This window comes from Lepidochelys kempii, chromosome 11 (assembly GCF_965140285.1).
Source record: "Lepidochelys kempii isolate rLepKem1 chromosome 11, rLepKem1.hap1, whole genome shotgun sequence".
Taxonomy (NCBI): domain Eukaryota; kingdom Metazoa; phylum Chordata; order Testudines; family Cheloniidae; genus Lepidochelys; species Lepidochelys kempii.
The window spans coordinates 14,072,332-14,086,907 of NC_136390.1; the positions used below are offsets into that span (position 1 = coordinate 14,072,332).

At 44.7% G+C, this 14,576-nt stretch overlaps 1 protein-coding gene across 1 annotated transcript in view; it reads left to right on the plus strand.

The window, feature by feature from the left end:
- Positions 1-14,329, plus strand: part of C11H2orf76 (chromosome 11 C2orf76 homolog) — a 222,657-nt gene extending 208,328 nt beyond the window's left edge. The window contains exons 6-7 of the transcript XR_012154207.2: positions 13,153-13,331; positions 14,242-14,329. The gene's annotated coding sequence lies outside the window, so the exon portion shown is untranslated. The remainder of the gene's footprint in view (positions 1-13,152; positions 13,332-14,241) is intronic.
- The last annotated feature ends 247 nt before the right edge of the window (positions 14,330-14,576 follow it).

Consider the following 14,576-nt stretch of genomic DNA (forward strand, 5'->3'; position numbering starts at 1 on the left):
TGGCCAAGGACTTGCAAATGTCACACAGGCTCTAGAAATTCTCTTGGCAACTCCAGGCAGCTTCTGGCTACTGTTTCTGTGTAACAAGCAGATGCCGCTAATAGGAATTATTCAGAGTGATAGACAAGGGACACCTGGCTCTGAACAGCCACTGTATTTTCAAGGAGAGGAACTGAAATTGGATTTCTTTTGAGAGTGAATTAACTGCAGAGAGCTACTCAAAGGATCAGAAAAGCCTGGCTCATAGAAGTGCTTAGACTCTGTCATTATTGGGCCAAACCCCAGAAATACACTCAAGGGGGAGCCCAGAATTTTGCAAAGTAAAGGGTGGTGAATATTACAGAAAGGTGGACAAATGAGTTTATAAGGGAAACTAAACCACCCTGCAATTGATTCCCTCCTGTAAGGACAGCTGTGCCTGAAAGGAGATAATCTCCACAGGATCTGATCGCTCATGAGTGGGGAGGCTGAGAGTGGTCCCACCACTAGGCTCCCTCAGCAGAAGGCAGCTTTAAATTCTCCCCAGAGCTTCCCATGTGCGGTGCTGGTAGAGGCTCTCCAGGAGACAGGCAGGTTGCATGCCTCTCCCCACTGCCCTACTCCTGCCATCTGCCTGAGTGGCCTTACCTACTTGGTGGGTGCTGCTGGATGCCTCCAGGCCAGAGAGAGCTGCAGGTGACTTTCTCTCAGGAGGGACCCCAGCCTGGCTTCAGCCAGCAGGGTTGGGCTAGAGCTGGGGCCAAGTTTTCTACCTGGCCCCTCTACTTGCAACCACTGTTAGATAACTTGGGTGCCTAAGCATCTAGCTTATGGGTTCAGTCAAATACTTAGGCAGAACATCAAACAAACTTCAGAAACAGACTCCCACTAGAGACTGCTGAATTGGAATTAATTTGCAAACTGGATACAATTAACTTAGGCTTGAATAGAGACTGGGAGTGGATGTGTCATTACACAAAGTAAAACTATTTCCCCTTGTTTATTTCCCCTCCTACTGTTCCTCACACGTTCTTGTCAACTGCTGGAAATGGCCCACCTTGATTATCACTACAAAAGGTTCCCCCCCCCCCCACTCTCCTGCTGCTAATAGCTCACCTTACCTGATCACTCCCATTACAGTCTGTATGGTAACACCCATTGTTTCATGTTCTCTGTGTATATAAAAAGAAAAGGAGTACTTGTGGCACCTTAGAGACTAACCAATTTATTTGAGCATAAGCTTTCGTGAGCTACAGCTCACTTCATCGGATGCATACTGTGGAAAGTGTAGAAGATCTTTTTATGTACACACAAAGCATGAAAAAATACCTCCTCCCACCCCACTCTCTTGCTGGTAATAACTTATCTAAAGTGATCACTCTCCTTACAATGTGTATGATAATCAAGGTGGGCCATTTCCAGCACAAATCCAGGGTTTAACAAGAACGTCTGAGGAGGGCGGGGGGGGGGGGGTAGGAAAAAAACAAGGGGAAATAGATTACCTTGCATAATGACTTAGCCACTCCCAGTCTCTATTCAAGCCTAAGTTAATTGTATCCAGTTTGCAAATGAATTCCAATTCAAGTTTCTTGCTGGAGTCTGGATTTGAAGTTTTTTGTTGTAATATAGCAACTTTCATGTCTGTAATTGCGTGACCAGAGAGACTGAAGTGTTCTCCGACTGGTTTATGAATGTTATAATTCTTGACGTCTGATTGGTGTCCTTTTATTCTTTTATGTAGAGACTGTCCAGTTTGACCAATGTACATGGCAGAGGGGCATTGCTGGCACATGATGGCATATATCACATTGGTGGATGTGCAGGTGAACGAGCCTCTGATAGTGTGGCTGATGTTATTAGGCCCTGTGATGGTGTCCCCTGAATAGATATGTGGGCACAGTTGGCAATGGGCTTTGTTGCAAGGATAGGTTCCTGGGTTAGTGGTTCTGTTGTGGGGTGTGTGGTTGCTGGTGAGTATTTGCTTCAGGTTGGGGGGCTGTCTGTAGGCAAGGACTGGCCTGTCTCCCAAGATTTGAGAGCGAGTGTTGGGTCATCCTTCAGGATAGATTGTAGATCCTTAATAATGCGTTGGAGGGGTTTTAGTTGGGGACTGAAGGTGACGGCTAGTGGCGTTTTGTTATTTTCTTTGTTAGGCCTGTCCTGTAGTAGGTGACTTCTGGGAACTCTTCTGGCTCTATCAATCTGTTTCTTCACTTCCACAGGTGGGTATTGTAGCTGTAAGAATGCTTGATAGAGCTCTTGTAGGTGTTTGTCTCTGTCTGAAGGGTTGGAGCAAATGCGGTTGTATCGCAGAGCTTGGCTGTAGACCATGGATCGTGTGGTGTGGTCAGGGTGAAAGCTGGAGGCATGTAGGTAGGAATAGCGGTCAGTAGGTTTCCGGTATAGGGTGGTGTTTATGTGACCATCGTTTATTAGCACTGTAGTGTCCAGGAAGTGGATCTCTTGTGTGGACTGGACCAGGCTGAGGTTGATGGTGGGATGGAAATTGTTGAAATCATGGTGGAATTCCTCAAGGGCTTCTTTTCCATGGGTCCAGATTATGAAGATGTCATCAATATAGCGCAAGTAGAGTAGGGGCGTTAGAACAACGCTTCCTCAGCTCTTGTCCCCTAAGTAAGCCATAAAAATGTTGGCATACTGTGGGGCCATGCGGGTACCCATAGCAGTGCCGCTGATCTGAAGATATACATCGTCCCCAAATTGTCTTCAGATCAGCGGCACTGCTATGGGTACCCGTATGGCCCCACAGTATGGAGGTGGAGCCTTCTCCTTGACATAACAGTTCATTGGATTTGTAGTTATCCTCATTTAGAACACACACACACACACACCCACCCCTACCTACCTATGTGGAAGATGCAGATCCAGGAGGTGTTGAAGCAAGTGTGATTGTAAAAAGAGTACTTGTGGCACCTTAAAGACTAACCAATTTATTTGAGCATAAGCTTTTGTGAGCTACAGCTCACTTCATTGGATGTAGTTCATCGGATGTAGCTCACGAAAGCTTATGCTCAAATAAATTGGTTAGTCTGTAAGGTGCCACAAGTCCTCCTTTTCTTTTTGCGAATACAGACCAACACAGCTGCTACTCTGAAACCTGTGATTGTAAAGTTATTTGCTGTGGTACGGCCAGCCCCAAATGTTCAAAAAAAAAAAAAAAAATCAAATCAGGCTCACAAAAATCATGAGATTGGCTTTAAAATTATGAGATTCTGTAAAAATAGTAGATTTGGTGATCTTTTTGTTTGCTTTCTGAGCCTTTAGGGCAGGGGTAGTCAAGCAGCACACTGCAGGCCAAATCCAGACTATCAGATGCTTTTGAATGGACCACAAATATTTTTATTATTTTCTCTGGAGTCTGGACCTTGCCTATACCTGGACCAAAAAATAATTAGCTTCCCCTGCTTTAGGGTGCATGGCGGTGTGTGGGGGGTGGAGGGGGAGTGGCACATTTTGAAGCTTTCTCCACAGCCATGAGAGCTAGAAACTTACTTTTTCTTTAAGAACGACGGCTGAAATCATCACATATCCACATGACTCCAGGAGCTGGGGCTTTAAGGAACATAATCATCATGAGACACAAAATCATGAGAGTTGGCAACACCACTGCTCTGGCAATTTTCTTCGTGAAGGGTTCCAAACCAGTTTACAAACTACAGAGCTGCAAAGGGCTGAGTGCCACCACAAGGCACTGAGCACCCTCCCCTTCCATGGATGTCCAGTGGAGTTGCAGGAGCTCAAAACTTGTAGTATCAAACCCTTGAATGTATAGGGCCAGATCCTCCGCTGGTGTAAATGGGCATTGATTTCAGTGGCTCACTAAACCCAGAGTGGTGTGTCCCCACTCTAATGAAATGTTTAAGCTTATTAGAAAAGATATGTAGGAAGGAAGGAAGGGTGGATTGGCAGCGTATAAAATATGCCTGTCATTGAAGTGCACTTGGCATATAATTATGACGATTTAGTTAATGTGAGCCAAGCAGCTTTACGGAAAGGTGGGTTAGAGCAAAAAGTTAAAAATAGAGAGGGCCAGCTCCTCAGCTGGCCTAAATCAGTGCAGCTCCATTAATATCAATGGAGCAATGTCAATTTACTCCGAGCTGCCTACGCAGCCTGGAATGTGTACTCTGCTACCCACAGTCCTGTATTCTGTGCTCAGTTATGCCTGTGGACCCTCCACTGAAAAGTCAGTAGGTGCTGTATGTGCATATCTGAGGGCAGAACTGAGCCCCACATGTTTACCAACGATTGTACTTTTTATTTTTAAACTCCTCAGCGCACTCTGTCTGGTTACATCGAGTCATGTCATGCAGTAGCAGGTCACAAATGACACAAAGCAATGTAACCGCATGTGGCACTGAGTGTCTGGAAGCAACAAAAAGAAAAAAAAAATGTTGAAAAAGTGTATTTTACATATTCTAATCCAAGAGGTGGAAAGTCACAGTGCCTCAAAGCACTCCCAAAATAGGACATTTTTGTTCTGATGGCTACTATCTTCCCTCCCCAGTCCTCATGCCAGGCTGAGGAGTCAAAGAGTCTAAAGCAAAGAAACCAGCTGTCAATTTTTCTATTATTGGTGGTCTTCCCCCTGAGGAGCCTAAACAAAAGAAAACCAAAGGGAGTTCTTCCCCCATTCATCTAATAACTGCAGCAGGGGCCACTTATAGTGTAGAGTGGAGACTATTTTAAAAGTTGATCAAGAGGGATAGCTCAGTGGTTTGAGCATTGGCCTGCTAAACCCAGGGTTGCGAGTTCAGTCCTCAAGGGGGCCATTTAGGGATCTGGGGCAAACATTGGGGACTGGTCCTGTTTTGAGCAGGGGGTTGGACTAGATGATCTCCTGAGGTCCCTTCCAACCCTGATATTCTGATTCAAAATAAATTGATTCTTGGAGACACCATATTGCCCCGCCCCCCAGGCCTCACTGCAGGAGTCTGTCTCTATTGGATTTTATAGCTCTAAGTTGGATCAACAATATCTTTTAACACTGACCCTGACCCTGCAACCCTTAGGGGAAAGAGTAATCCGCACTCATGCGACTGTAGCCATTGAGACGGACACTGATCTCCTTTCCACTGACGTGAAGACCTGCTCTTACAAGGCACTGAGCAGAGTGCTGAGTGGCCACTGAGCTCAGCCAGAGAACCTGAGCACCTTGTAGGACTACACCCTAAATTCAGAGTGACGGCATCATCAAGTGAATCACAGTCTAAATAGAACTGGTGTGAGACCAGAATCAGGCCAAGTGATCACGATGAGGAATACCCAGGTGAGCAGACGTTGAAGTAACATTGTTGTCAGATAATTCACTTTTAGATCATGGACACGGGTGGAACCCAAGAGTATGTTCTGGGCCTGATTTGAGCTGTGCTGACCATTTCTCACTCCTCTGGGGCAGGCCTCCACTAGAAACAGCAGCGCAGCTGCACTGATGCAGGTGTAGTGCTCCTGATGAAGCTGCTCTAAGCGGATGGGAGAGAGCTCACCCATCTGCTTAATAATGCCATGTCTGCGAGAGGCGGTCGCTATGTCGGGAGGAGAGTGGATTATTCACACCCCTGAGCAACGTAATTATGCCAAAGTAATTCTGTAGTGTAGACAAGGGCTTGGATTCCAGTGGTGGCTTAAGCATCTCTCCACGTCAGGTGTATTGTTACAAGTTCTGTAGCTCTGCTAAAATTTTAAGAGGGGATTGTCATTTCCAAGTAGTGTTAGCACAAGTGAAAGTCGTGATTATTTTTGGACTTTGCTTGCATCACTAGATGCTGAGAGACACCAAGTGAGATGGAGAGGGAGAGAGGAAAAGACTGATTCATTCCAAACCTGTTTGCACTGGCATATTGTACATGCGACAGGCTAGTTCCCTGCTCAGTGTTTGACATATAAAACACTCTGTGCAGGGAATCAATAAAGCAGCATTGACAGTCAAGGTGCTCACCTGGGCAATATTATGCCGACTACAATTTAATGACAGTAGTGGAGTGTTAATGAATGCTACTTTACCAAGGGCTCAAATGGTGAGCCAGCTCTTGTGTCCTTTACTCCAAGACACAGACTACCTACATCTTGGATCACAGGGCAGGAGGTGGGTAGAGCAGTCACTGTAGGACTAGTAATCCCCTTCTGTGCAGGCGGGTTAGGAGTGGGCAAAACCTTAAATCCACTCCCCGGTGGGGCATAGAGATCTGGCACACATTATCCCTTCCCTGCCAGACAGGGCAAGGAGAAGAAGGGACTAAACTGATGCGAGGTCAAAATTCAGTCTGTGATGTGCTCCCTGGAGCAGCACAAATACTCATTCCCCTTCCTCAGGGCAGGTTGCAAGGTGCCGACTTAGCCCCAAGTTCTGGTGTTCATCTTTCACTGAGGATGTCAAGACATCGGCAAGGGTTCAGCAAATAGCAGCAGGAATGATTCAAGGTCTGGAAAACATGCTGCCCTATTGCGAGCAAGTAAAGTTCAATCTATTCCATTTAGCCAAGAGAAGGCTAAGAGGTGGCTGGATCGCAGTCCGCAAGTACCTCTGTAGGGAACAGATTTCCGATAGCAGAAGGCTGTTTATCGGAAAAAGGCAGAACAAGACCAAGGGCTAGAGAAATTCAGACTAGAATAGAATGTTTTTAACAGTGAGGGTAATTTAACAATTGGAACCGCTTACCTAGGAACATGGTGGATTCTCCATTACTTGAAATCTTTAAATCAAGACTGGATGTCTCTCAAAGATATGCCATAGCTCAAACAGAAGATACATACTTGATACAGACCCTACTGAGTGAGGTTCTCATGTTGTACAGGAGGTCAGTCTAGGTGATCATAACATCCATTCCATTAAAGTTTAGTGCAATTTGTTTGACTAACTTTTCAGGAGATTGGGATACAATTTTTTCCTCATGTTAGTAGAAGAGACCAGACTCATTAACTTCAAACAGATGCACAGTTATGAAGCTGCTCTCAGGGGGCAGCATCAGAGGGCTTAGCATCGGAACACAGAACTATTACCAGTGGCAAGGGTCTGTGGGGCCAGCAGTAGGGGAACCTAGGCCCTCCCTGCTCCACCAGGTTCCAACCCTGGGCCCTGTGACTGGCACGTCAGATATGCAGCTTGGGGCAGACCCCACCACACCTGCTCCCTGGCTGTACTGAGGCCTTTCCCCTCCAAAGTCACAGCCAAGTCTGTGTATGGCCTCACCAGCTGGGGAAGAGTGAGTGTGTGTGTGTGTGTGTGTGCGCGCGCGCGCACACACATGGGGTTCTTCCCAACCATGATCCAAAGGCTCCTCTCCATCAGTCACAGCCCACCATTCCCAGCCTCCACAGGGGCCTTCAACAGAAAGGTCTGATCCAAGCAGTGGGGAACTCCCACAGCCTCTCTGCAGGAACGAACACCATGGGGTTGCTCCCCTGCTCTGCCCATCCTGACTGAACTGGGCAGCTCCCTTTTGAGCTCTGCCTCCATGGTGAGCATGCCAAGCAGGTACAACTGGGCAGGGCTTTCTGGACCCAGAGCTGCTCATTAGCCTTGATTCCCCAGTGTGTGGCATATACCCGCCCCCCCCAACCCCATCACAGCCAGTAATTCAGATCTTGAATGATTTATGGCCCAATGCCTCTGAATGGAGCTTCCGTTGACTTCCATGGGATTTCTTAAAATGGAGGGCTTGCAGGGTCACTTTCTTAGTTTCACCTTATTGCATTACTGTTACCTTAACTGTATGCCACAACTATTTACACTGCAGCTAGTCTGTTAGTATTTTATAAATTGGTAGAAATAGTTCCAGAATAGCTTAGATTTTCACCCGGCATTCCTAAAACATTGCTTAGAAGGAACACGTATTCAGCACCTCAGAAAGTTACCCATGTGATAGGCTTTGATTTGTTTTTTTGTTGAACTGTAATTACAAGTTCTAATGTAAATGAAGGTTTACACTACTGTTAAAATTCATTTAACAATCAACAAAGGAGTGGAATAGGCCTTTGTATTTCTAAACTAGTTTTAACCTAGGACTCAAAAGACAAAGGCAGCCATTGAATAGCAATGATTGTTTAGTACGCATACATCTACATAATCTTTGTGCATTTGGATGGATATTTCCTTTTGAACTGTAGGCACAAGTTCTTCTATTTGCCTACAAAACTCTTTCTTCATCCAGCGCTGAATCCCCCAGCAAATCCTCAATATCTTTGCAAATATCAAAGATATTAAGGCATTTAACTTTTTTCCTTCCTATTTAGACCTTTGAAGGCAGATGTGACTGGAATGATTTTAGGGTTATAACTCACAGTCTGAATAAGAAATTAAAGGAAGAACATTGCAATAATACAGCCAGTACAGTAACTAATTACTTATAGATTTTAAGTCACATTTGAAAAAAAGATAAATATTTAAATAAAATGTATAATCTTTTGGAGTCAAGACTTTTTAAAATGCTTCTGGGGCTAAACACAGCTCTGTCATAGCAGAATAGCTGACTTCATTGGGGGCTTACTACAGAGCTACACAGATGCAACTGAAAGCAGAATTTGGCTCATTGTCTAAAATGGAAAAACCTATTCATTATACAGTACTGCGATCAGAACTGCCTCCTTGGTCGTTTTAGTTGGTAGGACCTTTTGTATGACATTTTCAAATATATAAATTGAAGCTGTAGTTTTTGGAAAAGGTTACTAAAACTAGGAGCCATAGGACATCATAAAGGAGAAAGCTGAGGCAATGTCTTGCCAAAAATCTTTCTATTGGTTAGAAACTTGTGTTACATATGTTCTACAGACCACACACCTCCTGGGTGTGATACTCTAATCTCTAAGTGGCCTCTGTGCCACTAGAGGGAACAATCAGTCTGCTACAGCCTTTTAGATGAGGTCCATGTGGCTTGTAGCTCATGCAGTAGACGTGGATGCATTCTAGAAGTCCCAGGTTTGATCCTGCCCAGCAACAACCGAGGTCTATCAGTGTTACATTACGTCTGAGGAATCTGGGCCACTAGATGTGGTACATCTGAAAGCCATTTTATAAGTTATAGATATGAAGCTTGTTTCTCGCACACGCCCCGTCATACCAGAGGCATAGACCCAGTGAGGCTGGCTCTACACCAGCTAGGGATTGGCTGCTTAAGGGAACTAAGGCAGCTTTGCACTATCAGATCTATAAGAGGCAGCTTCATGGGGCCATTCCTTATCTACTCATGGCATTTGGTTGACTCTAGTTAGATCTTGCTTTTTTTAAGCCAAGCAGTAATGGCCTGCGGATTCTTACTTTCTTCACGTGGACATTGACACATCAATAGAGGCCTTAGTGCTTTTAACAAACAGAGTGCCAAGCAATAAGCTGTTCCAGGCAATAAATGCAAGCAAAGAACCAAGGTAGATGGCAGGACACCTAGCAAGGCCTATACTGCATACACGGTCAGCGTTGGCAGTGGCTTCTGAAGATGATTAGTATGAAGGAGAGTGAAAGAAACAAGATTTTGCGGACACATTTGAGACAGATGCCTTCTTCCATTGTTACATTTATCTGAATGAGACTAGGAAAAATCCTTTAGCCAGAACAAGTGCCTGCAGAACATAGCTGATGAGATTTTATTCAGGTTCACAATGGGAGAGTTTGGAGGAGATGGATGGAAATACAATTTTTGTATCGTACATTATCAGATGCTTTTTAACCTTTAGGCAGGTCTAGCATGCATATTAAAATTATTACCACTCTTACTGTCTCTAACATGAGCAGGAGAAATCATAAGTACATTTGACATTTAATATTACAGTTTTAACAGATTTTAAAAAAAATATCAAACAGATCACCTTTTTAGCTGTGAGCCAAATGTAATTGTCCTCCTCTGCCTTTCAGAGCTAAATCATCCTGCCATAACAAAGTTATTGATATCCCCTGGATGCATTCAGCATACACCTGAGGTTGTATGAATCTGAGGGACTTGTTTTAAGGCAGTAAACATTGTTCTTGTCAGAAGTGGATCCTTGTATTTTGCAGGATGAGGTCACAATTCTTAGCAATTTGGATTATATACAGATTTCATTGCTGGGACAAAAACTGCATTATACCTATTGCCTGACCATAATTTAGGAACTACCTTTAATCTGCTACATATAACGTTTTACACTTCAGTGGTAATGCCAGTGCTGTGACATGGCAATGATTAAATAAATATCAGTTATCGGAGGGGCCTTGTGAACTCCAGAGTTCCACAAATATGGAATCCAGCCCTAGCTGCGAAACTGAGCTTCAGAATCCAAGCTTTCATTAGTGAGTGTTTCTAGACCATATTGCAAAAAAAAAAAAAAAAAACCCCTTGAAAATGAAAACTGAGCACCGACGCGCCTTCCTTAGCCTGCAGACAGCCTGAAACAATAGCTCAGGAACATGAGAGGAGTCCTATTCATGTCAATTGTTTGTTAAAACCTAGAGATGACAATTTACACATTACCATGTTTAACATTCACTATTTCACTTGTGATGATTTTAGCAGTAACTCCCAGCCAGTATGCTTAACCCACAATCTCAGACTGCCTCCCCCCACTCCTTCACAACTGCAAAGAGCCCACTTCCCTTCTACTGAAGTACCAACCCCTGCCCTGCTTCACCCCTGACAATACTCCAATGCTCAGTTTATTGAAAACTGAAAAAGTGCAGAGACAACATAAGATTGAGTGAATTTAACCTGAAGCTAACACAGGGGCCACTGGCTTGGGGTGAGCCCACAACACAGCCCAGGCCTTCTGGCCAAAAAGAGGGGGTTTGGCCACAACCCAAGGGGTGGGATCAACAACAAAGGGAGTAAGGGGACCCAGGCCCAGGGCCCTAACAGTGACAAGTCCACCTCTGGGACAGCAGGGAATCCTCCCAAAACATGTTGACTCACTCTCTGGCAGCAGAACTGGATGATAGTCTGGTTCCCCGGTCTACTTCCTACCACAGTCTGGGTGTAGGGCTCCATAGTCCAAAGGTCCTCTGCCTCCTCAGGGTACTTGGCTGCTGGCTATACCCACAGCTCCTCAGGATACTCATTGGGCTCCATTCGGGTGCTAATCCAGGATCCTGCAAAGATCTCCCCTCCCTGGAAGAAACATCTACTCCCTCCTGGGGTCCAGTCCTCACTGAGCTCCAGGGCTCTGCTTTTATACTTCCTGTCCCACCCCAGGACTTCTGGTGCTGGGCGTGGGTCAGATTCAGCTCCGCCCACCTGGAGGAGTATAGTAGTCCCTAGCTTTCCAGTTCGGAGGGAGGCCACTCCATCTCTCTACAGGTGTATAATAAATTTGCTGAAAAATGCATTGTTCAGGGCACTGTTCACACTGTTCACAAATTCACATTGAATTCAGCAAATAGTGGCAGCCAAAAAAACCCCTAAAGACAAAAATTTCAAATTCATCATATTGAGTCATTTTGAATCATTGAGTCGAATCAACAATGAAACCGTTTAGTTCAACCCAAATCTTTTTTATTTTTTCATTTTGGTGAGAAAAACAAAAAAAATCAATTTTAGTTTGAAATTAACCAATTTTTTTCCAGTTCACCCACTGAACCAAACAATCATTTATTCCCCCAGCTGTCCTCTTGTCTACAAGGGAAAAAGGGTGAGGGTGAAAAATGTAAAGAAAAAACTTGTTGATTCACTTGCTCACCAAGCTCTTCAACAGCCTAGACTCCTTCAAGTCCACCCCCACCATCCACTTGTTCCACCCTTGTTTCTGTGCTGCTGAAGGTCTCTGCAGACAGTCCCACAAACATGCAGACTTCCTCCAGCTCCAGCTGATTTTCTCCTCCCTCAGTTCTGCCTTCTTCCTGGTCAAGCAGCACAACTTAGCCATCCTCATCAACTGCCCCTCTGACCTATTTGGCACCATCTAATCCCCCCTGCATATACCCCTTTTCTCATACTCACTTCCCTCTCTGCTCGGGGTATTGCTGACGAGAATCTCAACAAATTTCATCATGAACTACCATCTCCTAATGCTTTCTCCTCATTCACTTGCCACCAAGTGCTGAGGTTTCTCACCTCAATTCCTCCTCTAGCCCTGCCAGCTGCCCCAGTGACCTCTGACTTCCTCCCCACAAAATACTGTGGTATGTGACAGAAAACGAAGCACTGGCTCTAGGTAGCAGCTCTGGGAATGCCAGGCTTTTAACAGTATTCAGGTGTGCTCTTTATTGGTCACGTGAATAGCCTCATTGACTTCAGTAGGAGTACTTACTGGTCCACAGGCTGCAAGATCAGGCCCCACATCCCAGAGAAGTCAATGCAAATTAAAAAGGTTCACTGCCTAGTCATGTGTCACTGACAAACCTTAAGGATATGGAAAAACTAGTCAGTTGGTCTTCCCCATAATGCTGTGTGTGTGTGTGAGAGAGAGAGAGAGAGAGAAACAGGCTAGTACGGCAACTCTAACTCTAGATTTCTTTCTCGCCAACCTCTTCTAAAATTCCAGAATAGCTTCGTTCCAGATCATCACACATGATCAGGGAAGGAGATGGGGAACATCTGGAAAGATCAACACTCCTGAGGGAAAATATTCAGCTTTAATTAATTGTATCCCTTTTATCCATGACAATGTAATTGCATTCTCTTTAACTAAATCTTTTTAATTGGCACTGGGAGGAAATGATAAGCAGAGCTGTAGAATTCCTTATTAGCTATTACACAGCAGTCACACTCTCTGCTGCTTGAAGAGGCTGTGCTGAGCTACATCAGCAGAGCTAGGGACATACAGATACTGAGTGCTGTGGTTATTTTTGGCTATGATCCTTCGGAGTGAGCAGAGGAAGGGAGGGAACTGCCTGCAGGAGACTTGAAGCCTGGAGCAGGTTTGCTAAATAAGCCAACCAGAAACATGGCCCAGGAAGGGAACTTCAAGTGGCTGGTTCCTTATAAGACAGATGAAGCAGTTCTTGAAGGGGGTGCTGACTCTGGGAAGGCTGTAAGGGAGTCAGGGCAGAGCAGGGGCATACAGAGGAACACTGACCATGATGGTGGCCATCTTGTTTAGAATCATGTTAAGTTATGCAAGGTAATGCTGAACTGGGTGTTTGGACAGAGAGGAGGGTGTGGGTGCTAGCTAACATCTGAATGTGCCCATATGCCTTTGTTCTTACATAGAAAGCCTAAGAAGTGCTCTAATGCCATTATGTTCCCTCTGTAGCTACCTCCAGCAGGGCTGCTGTGGAGCCCAGCTAAAGAAGACCGTTGACCTCTCCTAATGGAGCCCTAGAAGAGAACAACAGCCTGAACAGGGTGGGCCAAAACAACTGCCCCTCATTCCCACTGGAGGCAGGGGAGAGGGGTCATCTTCACTTTCATATTGTTACAACTCTCCTGATTGTATCCTGTAGCTTGCAGTGTGTGTTGTTTCTCTGAAAGCTCCAGCTCCTGGAATGGTCCAATGAGCTTCTCGGCCATCTCTTTTAAAACTCTTGAATGCAAGTTATCTGAAGTACTGGAGTACTGTGTCCAGTTTTGGGCCCCACACTATGAGAAGGATGTGGATAAATTGGAGAGAGTCCAGCGAAGGGCAACAAAAATGATTAGGGGTCTGGAACACATGACTTATGAGGAGAGGCTGAGGGAACTGCAGAAGAGAAGAATGAGGGGGGATTTGATAGCTGCTTTCAACTACCTGAGAGGTGGTTCCAGAGAGGATAGTTCTAGACTATTCTCAGTGGTAGAAGAGGACAGGACAAGGAGTAATGGTCTCAAGTTGCAGTGGGGGAGGTTTAGGTTGGATGTTAGGAAAAACTTTTTCACTAGGAGGGTGGTGAAACACTGGAATGCGTTACCTAGGGAGGTGGTAGAATCTCCTTCCTTAGAAGTTTTTAAGGTCAGGCTTGACAAAGCCCTGGCTGGGATGATTTAATTGGGGATTGGTCCTGCTTTGAGCAGGGGGTTGGACTAGATGACCTCCTGAGGTCCCTTCCAACCCTGATATTCTATGATTCTATGTTTCTATGAACATGATGAGGTAAAAATGTTTACATTCAGTAGCTTCTGTTTAATATCCTTCTGGGATACTAATGGAATGGAAAAGTGTTATCAGCATATGGTATAACTAAATCATCTGTTTTTCCCCAATACAGAACAGAAATATTTATTGATCAATACTGTCACTGAATTATTATTGATAATTCTAACATTCCGATCTAGTAATGGACCAATACCATTGTTAGGAGTCTTTTTGTTCTTAATATACATAATGAACCCTCCTTCTTATTGTCCTTAACTCTGCTGGCCATAGATTTCTACTTGTGTCTCTTTGCTTCAATCATCAATTTTCTACAGGTCCTAGTTTCTGATTTATATTTGATACTGTAAACTTCCCCTTTCTTCCATTTGTTATGTACGTATAGCTGCCTTCACTTCCACTCTCAACTAGGTACTATTTTTAATCAATGTGTCCCTTTTCCTTGACTGTGTTTTTTTGGGCATCTAGTAAAGTGTTCTTGAACAATTCCCAATTGTCATTCACCTTTTTCTGATTAAGTTCTTCCTCCCACCTGTTTTAGCTCATAATTGTTTTCAGCTTTGTGAAATTGGCCCCCTTAAATCACCACGTGCTTTACTTTTTGATGG